Source organism: Vanessa tameamea, chromosome 15 (genome assembly GCF_037043105.1).
Source record: "Vanessa tameamea isolate UH-Manoa-2023 chromosome 15, ilVanTame1 primary haplotype, whole genome shotgun sequence".
In the NCBI taxonomy this organism is placed as follows: domain Eukaryota; kingdom Metazoa; phylum Arthropoda; class Insecta; order Lepidoptera; family Nymphalidae; genus Vanessa; species Vanessa tameamea.
The window spans coordinates 2,153,381-2,176,115 of NC_087323.1; the positions used below are offsets into that span (position 1 = coordinate 2,153,381).

At 30.6% G+C, this 22,735-nt stretch overlaps 2 protein-coding genes across 3 annotated transcripts in view; both read left to right on the top strand.

The window, feature by feature from the left end:
- Positions 1–1,009: 1,009 nt before the first annotated feature.
- LOC113396537 (connectin-like) overlaps positions 1,010–22,735 on the top strand; it is a 141,028-nt gene continuing 119,302 nt past the window's right edge. For both annotated transcript variants that reach the window (XM_064217119.1, XM_064217120.1), the window contains exon 1: positions 1,010–1,129. The gene's annotated coding sequence lies outside the window, so the exon portion shown is untranslated. The remainder of the gene's footprint in view (positions 1,130–22,735) is intronic.
- Positions 7,482–22,735, top strand: part of LOC113396540 (ammonium transporter Rh type B) — a 217,764-nt gene continuing 202,510 nt past the window's right edge. Inside the window, exon 1 of the mRNA XM_064217121.1 lies at positions 7,482–7,486. The gene's annotated coding sequence lies outside the window, so the exon portion shown is untranslated. The remainder of the gene's footprint in view (positions 7,487–22,735) is intronic.

A 22,735-nucleotide genomic window follows, 5' to 3' on the forward strand; every position in this document is an offset into this window, starting at 1 on the left:
ACAAGGGACATCACATCTTAGTTCCCAAGGTTGGTGGTGCATTGGCGATGTAAGGAATGGTTCATATTTCTTACAGCACCATTATCTATGGGCAATGGTGACCACTTACCATCAGGCGGCCCATATGCTCGTCCGCCAAACTATGCCATAAAAAATATTTTTATATTAATAAAATATGAAATATAAAATTTAATATAATAACACAATGTTTCAACGAGTACTCAGAAAATCTTCAAACCAAACCATTAAATCCCAGTGAAACACAAGCAATAACCAAATCTTAAGCAGTATCTCTTTCTCGCACTAGTTTTGTGATAGAGACGGGTGGACTTCACGTCAAATATCAGCTTATATTGCGGTTAATAGTATCGGCTTAACAACCCCGTTCTGATCCATTAAACTTATGAAGACCCAGCATAATTAATATAACTTATGTAATACGAATTAACCGTTTGATGTTACAATCCTTAAATATATTCTTTATGTAATGTATTTGTGTAGATAAATCTCCTAATGCTAGATTAAGACAAGTTAAAAATAATATATTCTTTCGATAGTAAAATTTGTAATATTGTATAAAGTCGGGTATGGATTACAGGCTTACGTCCTAATTTGTTTTCACAAGTCATGAAGTAATTTAAAAAAAAAATGAAAATATAGTAAAATCCATATTATTATTTACACTCAAATCACGTTGTTTTATCTACTATAATAGTGTAAATAGCAAAATAAAATGAATGAAAATCGATTCTGCTTCAATGCGTTAATAGCTGCAATTTTTCATGCAATTTTTTGTTTAAAAAACTCTGAGTAATTAAATAAACAAATCTATCATAATTTATGTTTTAGTCGTAGCATCGCTACAGCGTAGCAACGTTGCCTATAAGCTATAAATTCATTCTTATGTCTTATAGAATAAAGGTCAAAATGATTTAATATATGAATCCCTGATCTCGGCCCGTACTAGATGTGATTCGGAGCCTGCGCGAGGTCTCAGTTCTGTTTCATCGTTCAAAGAGAACGGACGTGTGACGTCACGGAGTGCGCGCGGCAAAAAGTGATCTTTTAAACGTTAGGCGTTCGTTCGTAAAACCGACGAAGCGCAGCCAATGTGATATAAATATAAACGGTGAGTGTGTGTGATTTATATTTTATATATTATAAGTGTAAAGAAAGTGTTAGTTCATGGTCGATTGGTTTAATGTTATTTCTTATGTGTTATCTCAGCGGAAAATGGCCTATGGTGAAATTTATTCCCTTGTTTGGAACTTCGGTACGGTGATAATAGGATTTTATTATACTGAAATATATTTATTGTCCCCGAATATCGGGTTTATCGAGTTTCTCCATGTTCTGATGTCTTCATTTTTATGTTAATTGAATTTTACGAGACTGACCTCGTATTTTATTTGATGTCGGATACACTTCGACATTTAATTTTTTTCATATCGAATATTTACAGTTGCTAATAATCAACGCGTCAAAAGATTAAAATTTTAATTATAGTGAAATTAATTAATGTTTAACACTTAACATTACGACTACGTAAACATGATAAGTCGACTCAATGCAAAACTAAATGACACATGTATTATCGCTTTATAATTTGAAATATCCGAAATAATTATTATTAATAAGTAACTTTTGATTGTTAATTATTATGGATTTTAAAGTAAAAATTCAAAAATATTTTTTTTTATATTTTAATTTTAATTAATATCAAGCGACGATTATAATAATAAAATCAATTATAAAAAATTAAATAACATTATAACGTGTTCTAATATTCGCATATTATAAAAAAATATTGACAATATTCATTTGATTTTACAAAAAATTACAAGCGAAATGATTATTCATAGCTCACATGAAGCTCTATATATCAACCCGTGATAAAACAATCATGATGTTAATATTGATTCATAACAGGATAGCTATAATATATGAGTACAGGTAGGGACACACTACTTAAAGGCTTTTTGCCGTAATCGACTTTGACGATGCGTAAATAAGTTCATGAGTGCCCAACGACGTGAATATCATAGATGTCCCTATGACGTCATTAGAAATTATAAACACTAGTACATTATAATAAAGGAATGTATCACTATTTTTTTTATCTATGTTTATTTAAAAAGAAAACAGAGCTCTCGTTAGACACCTGATTGAAACAAATTTTCTCTCTCTACTGTGTATTAAATAAAAGACACAATGAAATAAATTACAAACGTTAACTTTATAAATGAAATGACGAGAAATGAAATTGTTATTAAAAATCCCGTGTTAATTAAAACAATAAAAAAAAAAAAAAAGTAAGAGACACAGAAAAAGAGAATGAAAGGTTTTAAAACGCTTTTTCCTTACGTGAGGATTCCTTCGTTCTACTGAAAGCTACGTAAAAAAAAAATCGTTACTAAAAATTATGCCAATTATGCGTTTTAGTTCTTAATTATTGTATTATACGTAACGCAGCATTACATTCTGACACTATTGGAATATTTAAGAAATATTTTGCAATAAAGTATTATTATTATTTTATCAATTAAGTTTATCTCGAGCAGAGATATTAGCTTATTAACGATCTGCTGGATTAATGTCTAGTTTTTTCCCCCCAATCGCTGTTTGTCCGTCAGTTGCCGATCGCTACTGAGTTACGAGTAACAAGCTTTACACAGAAGCCGTTCTTATAAGTTTTCACGTCACATACACGACTCTAAGAATTAAGAAATATTATTTATGGGAACGCTTTTTGATTACGCCTCGTATACAATTCTTAGAGATTCGAGCAAAATAAATCATTTCTCGGATAAAATAAAACGGTAATAATAGAATTGAACATATTTTATGCAAGTAATTCTATCTTATCTTATAAATCTTAAAATTATCCAGAATAAGTAACATATTGTTTCGTATATTCAACATTTAGTTGTCATGTCAAAAAAACTTTGATAAATAAGGCATTTTATTTAATAAAATATTTTATTAATGACATAAAGTGTGGACTTCGTTTGTTGATTTCCAGACAGGATAAATATAATTTTTTTGTACTTCATTAACATAATCAAGTAAATATAGCTTCTAAGCACTTCTTCTGGATAGAATATACTCCGCGAACCGCGGTTAACTTTACTTTAATTCAACACTAACATAACGATTCGAAAATGATTTTATGCGTCTACTTAAATTGAAACGACATAAGTTCTTGTCAAATATAGAGTATGGGCGGAAGCGTGATTCCATATATTAGTTTGCGATATATATATTGCGATATATACACTTCATGTTTTATAACAAATTGGAAGTTTCAACTTGTTCAAAGGGATGACCTCCCTTTGTTCAAAATTAAGCAGCTTTTGAATAAACCGAATGAGACAAACTTTGGGCACACGTTATTAATGAACTTTAATTACACTCGTAACTCTAAACTTTCATGTTTAGACTTGAGGTACGTTTATAATTTTAAAAAACCGTTAAAGCAATCTTGTTTTAATCTTAATTTGGTATAGCAGCTCTAAGCTATGATGTACACAGTTACGATTCGACGCCTTAGGACGTGGGTACACCTTCCTGAGCTCGATTTATCGCCAGTCGTGTCCAATCGAAGATACGGATGTTTCCGGGCAGATTATGAAAATTGGGGAATAGAGAGTGCATCTATGTGTTATGTTATATAAATGATTCTCGAGATTGGTTGCGTTGGAAAAAAATTGGCTAGGATGAAATAATGAACATATTTTTTACCATGATTTTTAACATTATACGTTTGTTTTAATGAAAAGTTGACTTTTCATTTTATTTATAGAAAATAACACGATTAGCAAATACATAAAAGAGCGTCAAAGATTAATTTCAAACTAGCTTGCGCTTGATGTTTCTTTGAAACTATCCGGTGCAGTTTAAGTCGATTTATTTATGCTTTAAACTCTAAGTTTAAAGCATAACAGACACGATAAGAATGCCTCTTTATTAAATTTTATAGCCCAATAAAGAATAAATTCAAGTTTTTTAATAGCTGCCCTTCCAGATTTTGTGCAAGTGAAATTCATACAAAGTTCAAGTTTTCATTTTCCCCCTTCATAGTTGAAATTTCCGTAAATATTTTTTAGTGCTTGTATTATAAACATAAGTTATGTGGATGGTATTAATAATAAATCCAGTGCCTTGATAGTCAGTCAGGTGAATCGATTTTATAAGTACAATTTATTGACTGTTCAAATTATATTTTGTATAAAATTGAGCTAATGCTATATGTTGCGTTGCCTTTTGTGAATCAGTAACCTTCAGGCAAATGTCGATATTAACTTTACAAAGTTTCAACTCAATCGCTTGAACGATGCGTGAACGCATTGAATACGTTCAATTCAGGCACTAAACTCTATACAAAATATATAATACGACTTTGTTTACAATTAAATATTTCAGTTAATCTATTCAGGAAGTCCATTAAATAATTACATTGAAATTAAACATTATTCATTCCCTTAAGGGCTGACTTTCAAAAATATAAATATAATATTTTCTTTATCAATATGCATGTATAAGGAAAATTGTCATCTTTCAACTTCGTAGCGTTCATTTTTAAGAATATTTTATGTTTAATATTACAAAGATTTATGTCTCTATAATCTTCACCCTTAAGGGAATAAGAAATGTTTAAGGAAGTAAGTGTAATACGTATTTATAAACGAGTATAGCTATTTTTTTACTTTAAATAACAAGAAAAAATACAAATAACTCTGAAACTGCTCTTAAATCTATACTAATATTATAAAGGCGAAAGTAACTCTGTTACCTCTACACACTTAAACCGCTGTACCGATTTAAATTAAATTTGGTATTAAAATCAAGTCCCGTTGAAGGACAAAGTTTTCTTCTTTAATTCATCCATCGAGGAGATGAAATGGTGGTTGACGGTTTGTAAGCTATAGGTAAAGTTTCATTAATAACGCCCGGATAAAGCCGCACGTTCAGCTAGTTTGATATAAAAGTAACAGCTTGATAGAAACGCCTTTATTATCTGTTCTATACAATTGCTTTTATATAATAATAATGTATTATATTATTAGCATAAATAATACAGAGAAATCTCTAAATTAGTTTTGAGAAGAACATTATTCAAGAAGCGTCTTGTTTTGTTTAATTTCGGCTAAAATAAAGCGGATTGTCTTCTATTCCATAATATTTTGTATTATAATTATGACTAAATTTGTATAAAGTCTGAAATGGTTTCTAAAACAAGGTATGAATAAGAAATTTCTGTTCGTTATCTACACAATTTATTCAAAGTTATATCAATACATGCGATTTGTCTATATAGGTCTTTCCACGTAAGATTTTGTGCAAGTTCGTCTGGCTAGGTACCACCCATTTATCACTTACCATGTTCTTACTGTTCCATTTCAAGGGGTGCGTTAAGTAGTGGTGGTATATCAGCGACATAAAGGATGGTTAATATTTGTTAAAGCGAACATGCCTATGAATGGTAGTGGCCGCTTGCAGGTGATTCATTTGCAATCTCCCAGTTATAATTTCCTGATGCGACATGTTTGGGCTTGTTAGAGATTGAGGAGATTACCTGACAATACCTTGCCTGGACATACCTGGGAATAATAATAAACAATCCCACTGTTGATTTTTGAAACTACTGGTACAGTCAGGTAGTGCTTATATGCTATGCTTTTTAAATAATAAGGAAACCACACCTTAAAATTTAATAATTGAACATAATATGAAAGAGTTATTAAGGGCATTGTCAAACAGCTGTACGTTGACACGAAAATTCTGAGGGAGTTATCTGATCGGTACATTTAATAAAATTTTATCCAGTGGCTCTTGTACTATAAAATAACTCAGTATATATTTGTACTACTGACCTCTGTACTATCTCAAGAGTCTTGCATGAAAATGTATTTTATAAATGCTCACAAAACATTCATATACATAATATTGTACATTTTTAATTAAAATGACGCAATTTTATTTCAATGTTATACATTTTAATTTATCATTTCAAAGATATAATTATTTATAAATGGAGTCTACTTGTGTATATTTGATTTAACTTTATCAATGTATGTTTTTTAGTGGTAAACGTAGAAAGAATCCAATCAATGATATGTTATTTATTTCAATTTCGGCAAACGAAATATCACTTTGAATATATTGGGAGCAATAAACTGTCCGATTTTATAGAAACAATATTATATTTACGTTAGCGTCCAACACAGACTAGAGTTTGAAGAAGTCTTTTTTTTTTATATAAAAAGAAGCATCACTTTTCTTTCAAGCTAACTCGAGCTCCAAATGTTGTCCATTCTTAAAGTGTTTTCTTTAAGATCACTGCCATTTATTAGAACGTATTGGTTGAGAAGTATGAATCGATTCTGGTAGTAGAAGTTTTGACGTCACGTCATTATCCAGGGTCTTTGTTTCCGACAGCGGAAACGGCTTAATTTTGGTTTGGGCAATGTTATCCCTACAAGAGCTGGCTTTTGTCCTGTAGTATTTAACTGGCATTTATTTTTGGCATCGATTGGCGGACAAGCAATTGGATCACTTGATAAGTAAATGATCACCGCCGGCTGGAAGTTCGCGTTGTAAGAATTAAATAAATAATAAATACATAAATATTGGACAACATCACATACATTACTCTGATCCAATGTAAGTAGCTAAAGCAGTTGTGTTATGGAAAATCAAAAGTAACGACGTTACCACAAACACCCAGACCCAAGACAACATAGAAAACTATTGAACCGGGAATCGAACCCGGGACCTCGGAGTGGCGTACCAATGAAAACCGTACACACATACTCGACATCACGAATGCGCCACCAACTTTATATATATATATAGTTACACTGACTCTCACACCCCTTAAACCTGAACATAAAAATAATAAGTACAGCTGCTTGGCAGTACAATATATAATGAATGAGTGTACCAGTACGATATGAATTATCTATTAAAATTACCCTTTTTATGTAGTAAAAATACCAAACGATAGGGCGATAGCACATAGCGCCATCTATCGGTCGAAAGATTAAATAACAATTGATCAATTTATTTCAAAACTACTTCCTAGTCATCCTAGTCCTAACCTAACCTAGTCACCTTTTATCAAAAAACAAATGTATTATTGACATTATTTGAGCAATTTGTACTCGTTTTAATTTAAAATGTGCAAATTTTAATGTAGTTTTCGTTCCTTACTAGGTAAATCTATGTAGACAATTTAATCGCGTCTTTACCGAGGACAGCTGATTAAGCCAAGGGACAATTAACAAACAGTACAAAGACCGACATTGTTTTAGTTAGTATCCTCGTTTCGAGCGTTCAAATATTTATATTTAATGGAAAAAAATTATCTTTAGTAATCTTTTGTATTTTCTTGAGCTTTCAACGCAGTAATAGTTAATTAAATAAGTAGAACTATATTTTATATTCAGTAAAATAATACTTTTTTGATAAATATGGCTGGATTTAGGTCTGGGTACTAACACAGAACTGATGAAGAATTTTTGTGAATACTAACATCATTGTAAATCTGGTTTATTTGTAAACGGCAATTATGTGAGTTTCTTGCTGTTTTTTGTCGCTGAAGGCTAATTTCCGAAACGGTACGGTAGAGTTGATATATTGACGATTCAAAAACGCTTTATTGTAAAATTTACTTCAACAAAATTTTGATTTGCTATTTTAATAATATTGTATAAATTAGTTTTAAAAGAGTGGGTAGAAAAACTGTATCTTATCCGATTATTTAATTTTCAAATCGGAGGGAGTTTAACTGAATTTTCTCTTGCCTATTTTATGTTCATAATTAATCTCAAGTATCTGCAGGATGAAATTTTGTCACGTCACATATATTATAACTGGTACAGTTGAATGAGTTCCCAACTTTATCCGTAATGAAAGAGGCCTTAGACCGGCAGTGAGATGTTTATATTTGGTTTCAAATATTGCTTCTTACTACGAGAATTTCATACAAAATTTTGATTGTATAAGTATGATAGATACCGATGTATTATGTGTTAAATTCATACAAAGCTAACCCTCCTATTTCCCATCTCAAAGGATTAAATTAAAAAAAAAAAAAATCTTAGCGTCTACGTAACGAAGAGTAACTATGCTAAATTACAAGTCAATCATACCTATAGTTTCGAAGATCTCGTGATGAGTTTTTGCCATTTCTTACATAAAGATTAATTCACATATATATCTCGAGTTTTCTATCTAGTGGAAAATAAATAAAATATCCTTTTTTAATTCCAATATTCCCCTTTTCCCATTAATTTACGTTTGCAGTTTATCCCGTGCTCTGCTGTAAATAAAACGTTGCGAAACTCTCAGACACCTAAATCGGATAATATTATTATCCTTTGATGCTTTTGAAACGTGATACATTAATGTGCAGCTAAGAATTAATAGAATGTATAACAATTTCACCATGACTAAAATTATAACGTTGCTAAAATCTTATAACTAAGTATAAAATACAAAGTATGAATACAGGAGTTACATATTATTTTCAAATGAAATAAGGTTATCTCTACGAATATTATGTGTGAAAGTAACTCTATCTGTCTCTCTGTTATTTTCCACAGCTTAACTAAACAATCAAATTTGACGAAATTTAATATAAAGCAAGATTGAACCCCAAGAAATGATATAACCATATTTTTTTATACTGCGGGGAAAATCGTGTCCAAAATCTACTATAATATAAATATAATTAGTACAATGATGCAATATCTGTTTTCCTAATGAAACAAATTGAAGTTATTATTGTTTTTTAATGAAACGATGCAATTAATATACACGTGAAGCTTTATAACTATGTACATAACCTCGTTTTTTCATTGCCTATGATTTTGTATGATTGAATGTATGTATGTGCCTCTTATTTGCCTGTCTAAATTATTTTTATCTTCAGATATCTCTCAATAAAATATCACAAAAAAATGTAAAAATTTCCACAGTATGTTAATCAAATGATGATTAATTTATGAAATAAGAATTAATGTTGACAAATTCTTCACGATTTATTGTCTATAAGTCTTATTTGAAAAAAATAAAATATTAAACATCTTAACTTTAAATAATTATAAAATTGTTTTATATTAGCGAATTACAATTGTCAAATCTTATTTAAAGCAAAGATGGAAACAGAAAGCAATTCTATAAATGAATTTAAATATTCTTGTTATAGCAATTAAATAACAGGAGAAAAGCTATATTTGCAGAAATAGCCTCCAGGTTCCATCATTTTTTTTCCCTTCGAAAATCTTCTATTATTTTTTATATCATTGTCTTTTTAAATCTGAAGGCCTTAACCGGTACTAGATAGTGGGCAATCAAGCTATTTTCTAAATCTTCCCATAAATTATGGAGTTCTAAATTAACCAACAAAAACAAACTTTTTCTTCTAACCTTCTTTTTGCATAACAAATTAAAATGAATCTCACTTTCAAATAGGTTTTATACATAGTAATGCTGTTGATCGCAAGAATAAGAGCCAAAGCCGATATAATAATACATTTAATAACAAACGGACATTTTTACAAGTTCAACGACATCTGATTTACTGATGTGAAATATCCACTGACGCGCCATGAGGGTAAAACCGGTTTGTATGCCTTGATTGCAAGCGGCATGAAGCTATTTCCTACCGTCATGCTCTCTACGCGCTACCGCTCTTGGGTCCCTCATACAGGCGAATATAAAAATAACATATTTATCAACGAAACATTGTTTTCATTTATGTCATTCCATATTTATTTATTGGTAATTATAAATTATTTCAAAAAACATCGATTTAAATGTTTTATATTTACCAGGAGTCTCGTGACGGCTATTTTTTTAAATATATATATAATCTAAATCTTCCATACGTGTTTTTGTGTGTATTTAAATGAACCCTGGATAGTATTTAAGTGAGTCCAGTAGGTAGTGCTACGATCCGAAAGTAAATAAGATTCTTATTTCACCTGGACGAAGTCGGGATGGGCAGTTAGTCATTACATAGTATAAAACAGAGTCGCCTACCGAAGTCTATCCGTATGTATGTTTAGATCTTTAAAAGTACATAATGGATTTTGATGCGGTTTTTTTATAATAAAGAGATTGATTTAAGAGGAAGGTTTATATGTATAATACTTGCACAATATAGTAGAGAAACAGTGATCATTTTAGAGGTTTCTGAAGTAATGTCGTAAATAAGCATATTTTTGCGCTTACATTGCAAATGCTGGCTGAACTCTACGAGATAGATCAAAGTAATGTATTATTGTATTGTACACCTTAGAAAAGTCTTCACCTTAAAAAGGTCTTCAAAAGTTCGCGATGGTATATATATATATATCTTAGGGATAGCCCACAACAACCATTTTTTATCCTTGATTTTTTACCAGAAATAATGGCTTGTTATCGAAGAGATCTTAAGCGATTTACAGCATTAATCCTTATCCAATTAAGTACCTTAAATACATTCTTCATTTAATAAAAATAATAATTATTATTAATAATAATAATAATTTAAATGAATATTTTCGAAGATATTACAGATTTAAAAGGCAGAGACATAGCGGTTTGTATTGTCTAACGATTGAAAAACTGTGAACGTTGTAAGACATTCTGTAGTATATTTAGTGGCAGCATTGCCCGTGCGAAGCCGGGGTGCGTCGCTAGTTTCTATAAAAAACCTAATTGATACATTACTATTTTTGCATTTACTATACTAGGATGTAATTCAATAGATTATATTCCAGGAAACATAAAGGTGTACGTAGATATTCGTTAAAAATACCGACATTTCTTCGGATATGCTATATTTCATAGTAAATACTCTTTACAATGAGGAGTAATTTACTAAAATGGATCGATGACTTCAAGAAATATTTTCAGGGGTGAATTACATTTAATTTCTTGATGTACATACTTTTACATCGTACGTAGTATTAATAAAACTATAGTCATCAAACTTTTGAAGTATATAATTTCGTGAAGGTTGTAGGCAAGTGTCTCTCTGATGGTACATACTTCACAGTCACTTGCCTACAACCTTACTGCACAAAGAGTATTAATATTAATAGTGGGAATGAGTAACCTCTCAGTGCGCTTGCACTCTGCTCGTCTATTTTTGATAACTTCTACAAGCAATATAAATTAAAAATAGCTAGATTTATTTTTTAATTGCTTCTGCCTTATCAACTAAAAAATATAGTAGTTGAAGCAATATACGATCTTTAAAAAAAAATCGTTAATTTTCAAATAGTACCAAATTATTGTATCCAAATGACATATGCTTACAAGCTTAACTAACTTGAAGCAAATTCTAAGCTAGCTTAAACCGACTTCCTAGACATGTTTACATACTAACTTTGTAAGTAATATATAGGTTGACCTAATATAAATCTTATAATGTATCGAATTGATGTCGGATCGACTACGTATATTCATCAATATGTTTCAGCATCGTCAACGATGCTACAGCAATTTCGTAGCCTACCGTCTACGTGTCTAGCATATGCTACGAACAATTTATCTGAGATCAGTATCTGGTTAGGCCTTTGATTCAGTACAAAATTCAAAGCTATTTATGTTTAATATACCCAAAAGCATTATAAATATTTTTTATCAGCTGTGAAAAAAATAATATAATCTTCATATATATCTCTATATCCTTTTTTATCTTTTTAAATATTTATAATATTATCTTTAATTATAATATGGTGATGAATATAATATTTTTATGTACTTAAAATTATGTGATCATTTGAATAATCAATATATCTAATAAAAGATAGCGACTATCAAAAAAGCAGTCGACCTTTTAATAAACTTTTCCTGAAGCAGCTTATGTACTTACCCGAAGATTTCATGACTACTGAGTTAATAATTATTGTAAAGTATACAAAGAATTTCTATTTGCATAAAACTTAAAACATTAATAATAAGATATCAATAATAATACTATGAGACTGTCAAATAATTTGAAGTAAACTTTAGTACGGGAAGTGGGCGAATGTCAGCGAGTATTCTAACTTTGTCTGCAATATGTGCCGTGATGAATATTTATATTAATTTTAATATAAATGTGTGCAATACATATATATACAATACATGTAGTGAAATTCAAAATAACCTGAATACTAAACCAGTTTCAACAATATAAAACAAATAATAATAAAATTAACGAAATCGACTGTCACGTTATTTGGGAATAAAACAATTTCTATGAAAAACGTACGTTGATACAATTTAATAATTATTCTTTAGACGATTTTTTGAAAATAATCTCATCCTTCTCCACTCGTTCTACGTTGCATCATAAATATACTCCTCGTTTTGTCAAGTTCGTTATAAATAAAATAAAGTTTTTTTTTTTTTAGTATTATATGTATCACGTCAGTTGTTATTGGCACTTGCGTTGATGTTTCTGGCATAGCACCATCAACGTTTAACGGGATTATACGCAAATAGTATCGCATAATTGGTTATTAAATATTATGAGTAATTGATAAAAATATATTTTGGGTACATAATACTTAACCTTGAAAATATAATCTCTTTCAATTAATCAAACATACGGTGTCAGGGAGAGGGATGTCGTGGTTTCAAAACTTGCGCCAATGGCTTTAAAAGAGCACTACATCTCTATGTAGAGCAGCGGTCTCTAAACTTAAAATCTTTAAAGCGATAGTCAAACTTTACAAGGAAACGGCAAACTAAAAAACAAGATAATATAATTAAAGAGTTAAACCGTTCAATTGAACGGTTACCTTAAAGATAATACTAGCTAATTAGCTAGTATTATCTTTAAGGTAGTCAAACGTTTCTTATTGTGTCTTATGTGAACATATCATACAACTAGCTTGCCCACCTAGTTTATTGCCAAAAGTGTAATGTCAGAATATTGAGAAATGTATAAACGTTGACATTTATAAAGATAATACTATACTTTTTAAAGGAATATAAAATAAAGAGCAGTATCTCACATACGCTGAAAAATAGAATAAACACAAATGTATGAGTAAATTTTTATAAGCAGCTTGGCGCTTATACACTTAAAAGGTTTTAAATTTTAAATAATGCTTACAAAAGTAACTACTAGAAACTGCAACTGGATGTTTCTTTTATGGTATTGAGTTTGCTTTGATAGTTTAAGGAGACACGAATGTATTATTGTTATAATTACATAATGTAATGAATTTAACTTGGTGGTAGCGCTTTGGGCAAGCCGACCTGGGTTGGTACCACCCACTTTTCTAATATAATATATTCTACAGCCAAATAACAATGGTCAGTATGGTTGGGTTCTGGTTTATAAATTTGAGTTCATACTACCAGGTGGTTCATTTGTCCGTTCATATGTAACCATACACACCATAGTCTAAGTAGGCTGTTTAAGCATATCATGTCATTAGTATACTACTGTTATAGATGACGTAATTTAGAAATGTATAATCAACAAACAAAATATAACGACATCAAAGAATACCCCGGGATATCATCCCGTAGGGATGGTATTTTTTCCTCAAATTTTACAAAACGAGACGTAGAGCGGCTAAAAAAAACGAATTTTAAGATTGCCTTAAGCACAAAAAAATACAACAGCATTGAGAAATTTGAAAACGTGGACTTGCTTAGTGATTTTTATATTATATATAGATATAATGTACTTCGACTTTGAATTTATAGCAACACAAAAAAAAACATTAATATAAGATCTTTATTGAAAAGTTGGCAAATCAAAACAAAGTGACTAAGCCGTAGCACATTGACATTCAAGAAGATTTCTAGTTCATAATTGTAAAAAGAGTATTTAAAATTTTACCGTTTTTCACGACTCTAATTAAGCCGCAATTTTATAGCACTTTAACATAGTTTCTGAGAAAATAGCTACGCGAGTCTGATGTCACCGTGGTTATTCGTCGGAACATGTAGCTATCGTGTAATTCTGAAAATAAAACAAAGAACACATTGTATACAGAATGTATGTTTATTTTTTAAAAGTTATTATTAAATTATTTAAATTCATCTAACGTATTTATATAGTCAGATTAAAAAAAAAATCATACACGTTTTTTAATTTCAAATCTTAACAAACAAACAATGTTTCGCGTTACATTTTCATTGAATTAAACTCGATAAGTAGTCTTATTAGTTTCAGCTTCTTTTCGTGGACCCGTAAGGTGTTTATTTGAAGCGAAGTTTACCCGCGATTGGATTGGAGATGGATTACCCGCTGGGAGCCATTAAATTTCTTCTCGAAATATAAATTTTCCTATATCTTATTCAAGCTTAAAATCTGTTACACGTTTCATTAAAATCAATTCAGTATTTTTTATCGACACAATATTATAAAATGAATTTCCAAAGGATTTCAAGTCTAAGCATAAAAAATATAATTTCTTTACTTAGTTTAATTGATATTTAACTTACTGAGATTGTGGTGGTTAATGGTAATTACAAAAAGCACGCACAAAGATTTAGACGACAATTATTAATGTACCGGTAAACAACTGCTGTATCTCAGTTTGATGGGTAAGCCAGTGTAGTATAGGCATCACGGATAAAGTATCTAATTTCCTATAGATTTCATCAACTGGTTATTCATTAGCCGTGATACAATGACGATGTGGTGACCACTGACCATAACACCGCATACACAACATTATCATAACAATAACAATAAATAAATATATATAAATTTAGTTAGCACATTTAATACTAATTTATGGCAATAATTTTCTATATAATACCTTAACAACTGTTAATATATAATTCCCATCAATGTTCAACTGTTTATAATTTTATATTAATACAAAACCATTTAATGAACTAAAATAATAATAAAACAAATATTTTAATACCCTATTTGTAAGGCGCTCTCCAGCCACTCTAATAAAATGTATGAAACAAATACGTCGTAAACACCACACGCATAAGTCCGTATATGTAAATAGTCGCGTTACATGTGTGAGTCAATTAGACATATAAAAGAAGATTGGCACCTTTTAACTCTGAAAAGTATTGTTATGTTCTATTTTGGAAAGACAAGCATATATTATTTTGTCACGCAAGGAATACTACCAGAAAGGTTGCTGTGAACTTGTTCTGGCTTATGTGGGTTTTATCGACAGGATTGGAGCTTATTCCAATTCGCTGCTCAAATGCGAGTCGGTGGACACATATGGGATCTATTTTCATTTTTCATCTGAAACCTGAAGTTTTTTAATATTTACTTATGGTAATATATATAATGTAGCGCAAATAGGCCACGTGATAGTATGTTGTCACCACCGCCCATAGAAATTGGCGTTGCATGAAATATTAGCCATTCCTTGTATAGCCAGTGCACCAACTTAGGCAGCTTAGATGTTATGTCCCTTGTGGCTGTAGTTACACTGGCTTACCCTTCCTTCAAACCGGAATACACAAATACTAATCATTACTGCTTGGCGTAAGAATATATGTTGAGTATATTCCCAAACGGTCTTGTACAAAACCCTACCGTCAATTAATCTGGATGTAACTTTAATGATTATTATATTTTCGATTTAAGTCTCAGATTAGATATATTATTTTTGGCCTTTTGATTTATATTTAAGACGTAATTTATAACTACTCAATTCAACTCGTTCTAGTATAATTATTATATCTAGTATAATAGGTATTAAAAGTTCATAAGTATCAAAAATTATTTTCTTCGGCTAAAACCTTGTCGAGAGTTTTACTACTACATATGTTTTGGTACGACTTCTAATCTTTTAGTGCAGATATCGTATCGAGTTTTCCAAACTACATTGAAATATTCCAGAACACTTCAAGTGTAATATATATTTAGAAATTTTCGTTTGTAACTTTTTGTATTCCTTTATATGATATAAAACACTGTAGAGATATTTTATGTGTTCTAAGAAAGTTATTTATAAATGGTAGATTTTTAAAGAAGTTGATAATTAGTTCGTTGAATTTTTGTCCTGTCACTCATTAAAATAAGGGCACTGATGGCAATTATCAAAAGAAATTGTGGAATAAAACCTAAAAATGGAGATCCATAGTAGAGTTTATCTGATTACGAACACTTACCGAATACCATCCAGAACGGCTAAGTAATCCGAAATACAACACAGACAAAAAAACCCTTCAAAGACATATATCATTTATTTAATTTTTTCGTTGTGCGTCAATCACGTGAAAATTATTGAACTCGTACCAAAAGGGACTATTACCAATTGACGCGGAATCATCCGGAAATAGTTGTAGGCTATTATTTTTTTATTTAATGTTCAGCGAAGCGGGCAGGTTCTGTGAATTATATTGAATATTTTCATGTTAAATATTTTTAAAACAAATTCCTAATAAACATATCTCAAAGATATTTTTTTGTATTAAATTGTTTTACATAAAAAAAAAAAATTACATCCCGATAAATATTTATCGAAACCACGCCAAAGATCGATTTCATTAGAGGCAATTCGAGCCTCATTTACAAATAGAGAGGTACTTTATGAAAGCTAAATGAGAGTGCCGAAAATGATTTATAGTCTCGCTCCAAAACTAATTCGGAAAATACAAAATGCATTTCGCGTTCAATGCGGTCTAATGGCGTTGCGGAATTTCTGTTATTTCTTTGACATATTTGTATAGTTAGCACGATAAATTAGAAAACTCTTCAGTGTGCACCATTATTTATCTATACAAGAATATAATAACGGCACTTAGTTTGCAATTTAAAGTAGAACTAGAACAAAGGCAAAATTACTGACTGCTGGTTACGAGGTCCGATCGAAAATATGAGTAACATTTTTCTTATACACCAAGTAACTAGCTCAGATCAAATTTACTCACTAGCGATACACTTATCCCAACGTTTTCTGGAAGATTTCTTTCGGAAGGGCTTCTATGAAGTCATTAAGAATCTACTTTTAACTCATCTCATCAATACCATTGACACACGAGTTCCTCCTGTCCTTCATTCAAAAGACTGGAAACAAATATTGCACTGACGCGTCTCATTTGCAAAACATTGGTCAAACTGCACGGACTGTACGTTGCATAGACCCAAACGAGGAAGCCGATAGACATGTTAAAACTAGTTCTAATTTGACATTGATTATTTCAACTAAACTGACTATGAAACGTATTTCTTCAACTGTTGTAATACCAGAATTTTCGAGCGTAAAAATCAATTTATTTTTGATCGTGTCTTATACGTTAACATTAAAGTCAGTTCAAAATTAAAACCATGTTTTTAATTGTTATTTATTATTCATTACACTTTTTAACTGTAACAAATCTACTCCCATTTCGTAAAGAAAGCTAAGAAAAAACGACGAAAGAACACGCATTTCTTTTGCTGTATCCATAGTTATAACAATATAAATAATGGTTAGAAAAATGTTTGTTTCCAACCATTTGTGGGGTTGGACTTGGATTTGGCACATGTGGTACCAATATTACATGCTCTAATGAGTGTAAAACTCACAGGTCAAATATTGGCACAACATAATTATATGTATAAATAAATCGGTTAGTTCCCGTAAATTTAGTGTGCGATTATGTTATTATCCCAATAATAATGTTCACATTAATCTCTTTATTTCATACAAACAAATTATCTTATGTAAATTACATTAAAAGTCTAATTTTCATCGTCATTTTTATTACATGAATCGTAAACGTAAACGTAACCGCATTTTAAAGCTAAATATATGTATATGCATATGTTATTATAAGAGCTAAGATGACCACGTCCATGTCTTTAGAAATATTTAAGTACCAACAATAATAAACAAAAACGAACGTGAGATGGGGTTTCATTGGGGTAGCTGCGTAATTCTTTATTTTCCGTAGTTATATAGAATTACTACGGAAAATAAAGATAATAAAGTGCATCATAACATCTCACTCACTTTCCTACATTTCGTTTATCAAATCGTAAGTATTTGCTATTCAGTATTCTAGATGGCGTTACTGAGATCACAGTTTTTCTGTGACATATCTTCGCATAACCCTTATATCTATCTTTATATATTTACATCTTTATATAGATCTATCTTTGGCTGTTAACCAGATTCACTATTAGGAGCAGCGATATCATCTTCAACTTATTACCGAAAAGAAATATCTTGAAATAAAATAATGACGTTGTAATTTCCAACGCTGCCTCCCGGAATATAAAGTCATAAAAAAAAAAGCTAATTTTATATTTTTGTTTTTTTTTTTTTAACCCAATGTAAGTAGCTAAAGCACTTGTGTTATGGAAAATCAGAAGCAATGACGGTACCACAAACACCCAGACCCAAGACAACATAGAAAACTAATGAACTTTTTCTACATCGACTCGGCCGGGAATCGAACCCGGGACCTCGGAGTAGCGTACCCATGAAAACCGGTGTACACACTGCTCGACCACGGAGGTCGTCAATGAATATCGAAAACATAACGAATATGACGCTTGACGTAAAGATAAAAGCATACGTCTAAAAATATAATAAATAATGACAGTAACAGTATAATGTCCTTTCATAACGACATGTAAAAGTTAACGAATGGTAAGGTGAAGTTGCTAAGGTAATAAAAGTGTAATAACCTTAAGATAAGCCGGGTACAGTTACGTAGATAGTCTCCAAGTAAATGACTTTGGGAAAATGTAACATCTAATTAAAAATTCCGTCGTTAGTCAAGTGGCTAGTTGTAAGGGTTCAGATCCATAAGTATTGGGTTCTAATCCCTGAATCTATAAAATATTATTGGATTTATTGATAAATTCCAAGGATTTAACTGATTTTTTTAAATCGACAGTTTATACTATTCCGCACTTTGGAAAGTTTTTCTTAATTAGCCGACGGGCAAATGGGCCACCTGATGGTAGGTGGTCAACCTTGCATATAGAGATTGGTGCCATAAGACACATTAATCATTTCTTAAAGCGCCAATGCGCCACTAACCTTGGGACCTAAGATGTTATGTCCCCATGTGCCTGCAGTTACACTAGCCGACTCACCTTTCAAACCGGAATACTGCTGCTTTGCGGTAGAATATCTGATAAGTGTGTGGTACCTACCCAAATCGGCTTGCACATAGCGCTACCACCAAATGAACAAAACCTATGCGGGTTTCCGAAGTTCATGAAACCGTTAGTTCTGCGTCTGCACTATTGTAATAGTATTGGATTGCCGTTCCATTAGCTTATTTTATTTTATTAAGGTAAACGTACGTCGAGAAATTCGTTAAAATTGCGGACGAAACTGAAAAGACACGAAGGGATGCTTATACGCAACAACGAATTATGGATTACGACAAACTTTATGATTTTTCTAGTCTCATCATGTTAAGAACATAAATTCGTGATGGGTTCCTATATCCCATGAAATTAAGTACTGTATTATAGTTCTGAAAAAAAAAATCCATAATTTGGTTAGGATTTAAGACGATGTTCTCTAACTATCCACTGGGACAGACCCAAGATCCAGCAATATAAACGATAATCACACGAAATTTCGATAAAATCTACTTATGGGTATAATTGTAAAAAAATTATTATTGGTATCGAAAAACATTGCGATAAGTTACCATTTATTCAGCGGAGCTAATAAAACAACAGTTCCAAAAGCGAAAAATAAAGCAATTCGATTCAACAAATGTATAGAAAAACATCCGACTCAGGTCGAACAGTGATAGTAAATAATGTATCGTATATAGGTAACCCAGAAAATAGTACAGGGATAAAAATGCCTTCCCATTCGAAGAGGACAAAGGCCTATTTCAGCTTTTAGTAAGAGAGGATTCGTTGGTGCGCTTTTCGGTCTGATGAATACGTGACTTTTTCTCTTTCTAAGTATTTTTTAAGATGTCGTAATTGTTCTGGAAATGTTGCATTTTGTATGGAATATCTCTGAATTAAAACCACGTGGAATTAATCTTAATTTTTTATATTTATCACTTTGATAACGTTTCAATGATTTCTATTGGAGTTAATATGAGTTTTTAGGATTCGAAATTTTTAAGAGTAATAATTTTATTTGTTAGCTTTTACGATTTCATAATTTTAGTTTTATATTTTAACAGGGTAAACGCTACCCACGCCGATAAATACACCTATTAACGTAATATTTACCGTAGATAAACGAGTTAGTACCGAAATTTATGACTTTTTATATGGTAATACATTTAAAATTTATTGCCAAAGAACGTAACAAAAAAAAAGAAATACATTTTTAATATTTTACAGTTAAATTTGTATGTCACGATAAATAGAAATATATTGTGCATTCCAATTTCAAATAGGTAATATGTAACATTAAAATTCAATTGTATCAAAGACCCAAATTCAATCCTAAATATATAGAAATAAAGCTCTTATTTGTACCAACGATAAACGGTATATATCATTAATCCTAAAAGCAGATTTATAAGAGCGCAAGTATCGTCTTTTAATTATTACAATTAAACCATATTAATTCTTACATTAGAATCTAAAACGGGATATTACAAAGGAATAAATTTCTTGTATTTCGCTAGTATTAAAGCGTTTGGTATAATATAAAAATACCTTTTATATTTGTAATTAAAATAGATTAAAACGCTCGTACTTAAGAGAAATATTGGTGTATTTTCTTGTAGAAGAAAAACAACAGTTACATTATTTTAAGCTGATAAAAAAAGGTATTACATTCAATTATGCGTTTAACTATGACAAGGTTTTTTCTTATAATATTAAGAATCAAATGGGCCGAATCAAATCAAATCAAATCAAAATATACTTTATTCAAGTAGGCTTTTACAAGCACGTTTGAATCGTCATTTAACAAACTATTTAAAGTAAAGCTACCACCTACCACCATATTATAAATTAAGTTTATTTATTTTCTACATTTTTAGAAAAATAAGAATAAGATACAGAAATAATAATAAAATTGGTGTATGAAAACTGAGATTTGTACTTAAAGGTTGTATTTTTTAAAGGTTTTATTATATAAGCTATAAAATTATTAAGTCGATGCCAACTAGTACAAACAGCTTAATTTATATAATTAACATTGCGTACTTATAAGTTTTTTTTTTATTATTTTTTATTTCACACATACAACATCTATAAAACTATTATATGATTGCACTATGAGTAAAGACGTAATGTGTAATATAATATGGTCATCAAAAGAAAAACAGGTCAAGTACTGGCTATCCTAGCTAGGCTAAGTTAAATAGCCTGTGTTAAGGATAATCAGTCCTCTCCCCGAAAGTTGAAATAATTAAAATACATTAGAGATCTATCGCCTGGGTATTACAAAACGTATCTTATGTAAAATGTTTATAGGTAAATAATTAATTAAATTAAAAGAGGTAATAATTAAGAGGTATGATATTTTTTTGTTTTTTTTGTGGGTGCGGGAGTGTTCGTGCGTGTCACTGTATATGCATGTGCGTGCGTGTGTGTGCGTGCGTGTGCGTGCGTGTAAGTTTGTATGGGTCAGTTGAAATTAGGTTATAGAAGTAATATATTTTTCTGTTTCATCGTACGTCTTGTTAAGCAGGAACGCCAATACCATTTTTTTACACTGAGCTAGTGCCAATTTATATATAAACAGTTCTGCATTCAGCTTATTATACAAGTAAGGACCAAGATAATAACCGAATCGTTTAGTGAAAACAAATTTTGGAGTGTGTAAGCAACAAATGTTATTTTTGCGTCGTTTGTCAATAGCAGTGTACGGAATCCTCTTAGGTTGGTATATAATTAAATTTAATACGAATAATTTTCTTACGATAAGAACCCCTCAATTTGAGTATAACAGATTGGTTGGATAGAGATGTGGCCGAAAAGTTGCCACCTTTAAGATGGCACGTTGAGCAATTTCTAAGGGTTTCATAATAGTTTTTGGTGCACCACCCCAACATGAGATCCAGTATACAATGAGAGATTGTATTATGCATATTGCATAATAATTTTTTTTAATCACTGAAAAATTAGCAACATGTCTTAGTGTTTTAAAAATATAAATTAATTTGCGCACTCTGCCTGTTAGTAACTCTATATGATCTTTAAAATTTAAATGCTTGTCAAGAACAATGCCAAGATATTTAATTTTTTCAGAAGAGGTTATAGATGGACATTGACAGCTTGGGTTGTTTTTATTGGAACAAGAGTGAAGTTTGAGGAATACTGGAGTTTTTGGTTGAGAGTTTGAACGAATGGAGAAAGTTTTGTTTACCCAATTAAACGAGCTCAATAAATTAAGCATAAAATTTCTGCTTTATAAGTGAATTAATTTGCTCAGTCGTGCAGTATAATTTTACTTATATATTCTAAGAATTTAAATTAGTCACTTAGTATTAGCTCTTTGTAGTAAAATGACCTTTAATCAAGACTGTTTGACTGTTCGAGGGAAGTGTAAGAGAATTTTTAATAGTGGAATTAAATGAAAACCACAATGAAAAGACTTCATGGTTCTAATTCTTCTTTAGATTTTGCAATCAAAAGATTCATCAGATAAAATGATTAAATTTAAATCTTATGTCATAAATCTTCCTATCAATTTTCTATTGTTATGTTAGTACACTAGCCCACAGCTCATATGAATAAATGATAAAATATTCAACATATTGTACCGTGCTTTAATGGGACAATATAAAATTTAAAAACGATAGCCAGATTAACAGATAAATGACCTAACGGTACGTGATTGGTCGTGCCTTACATCTTCAATGTGCTACCAACTGAGCT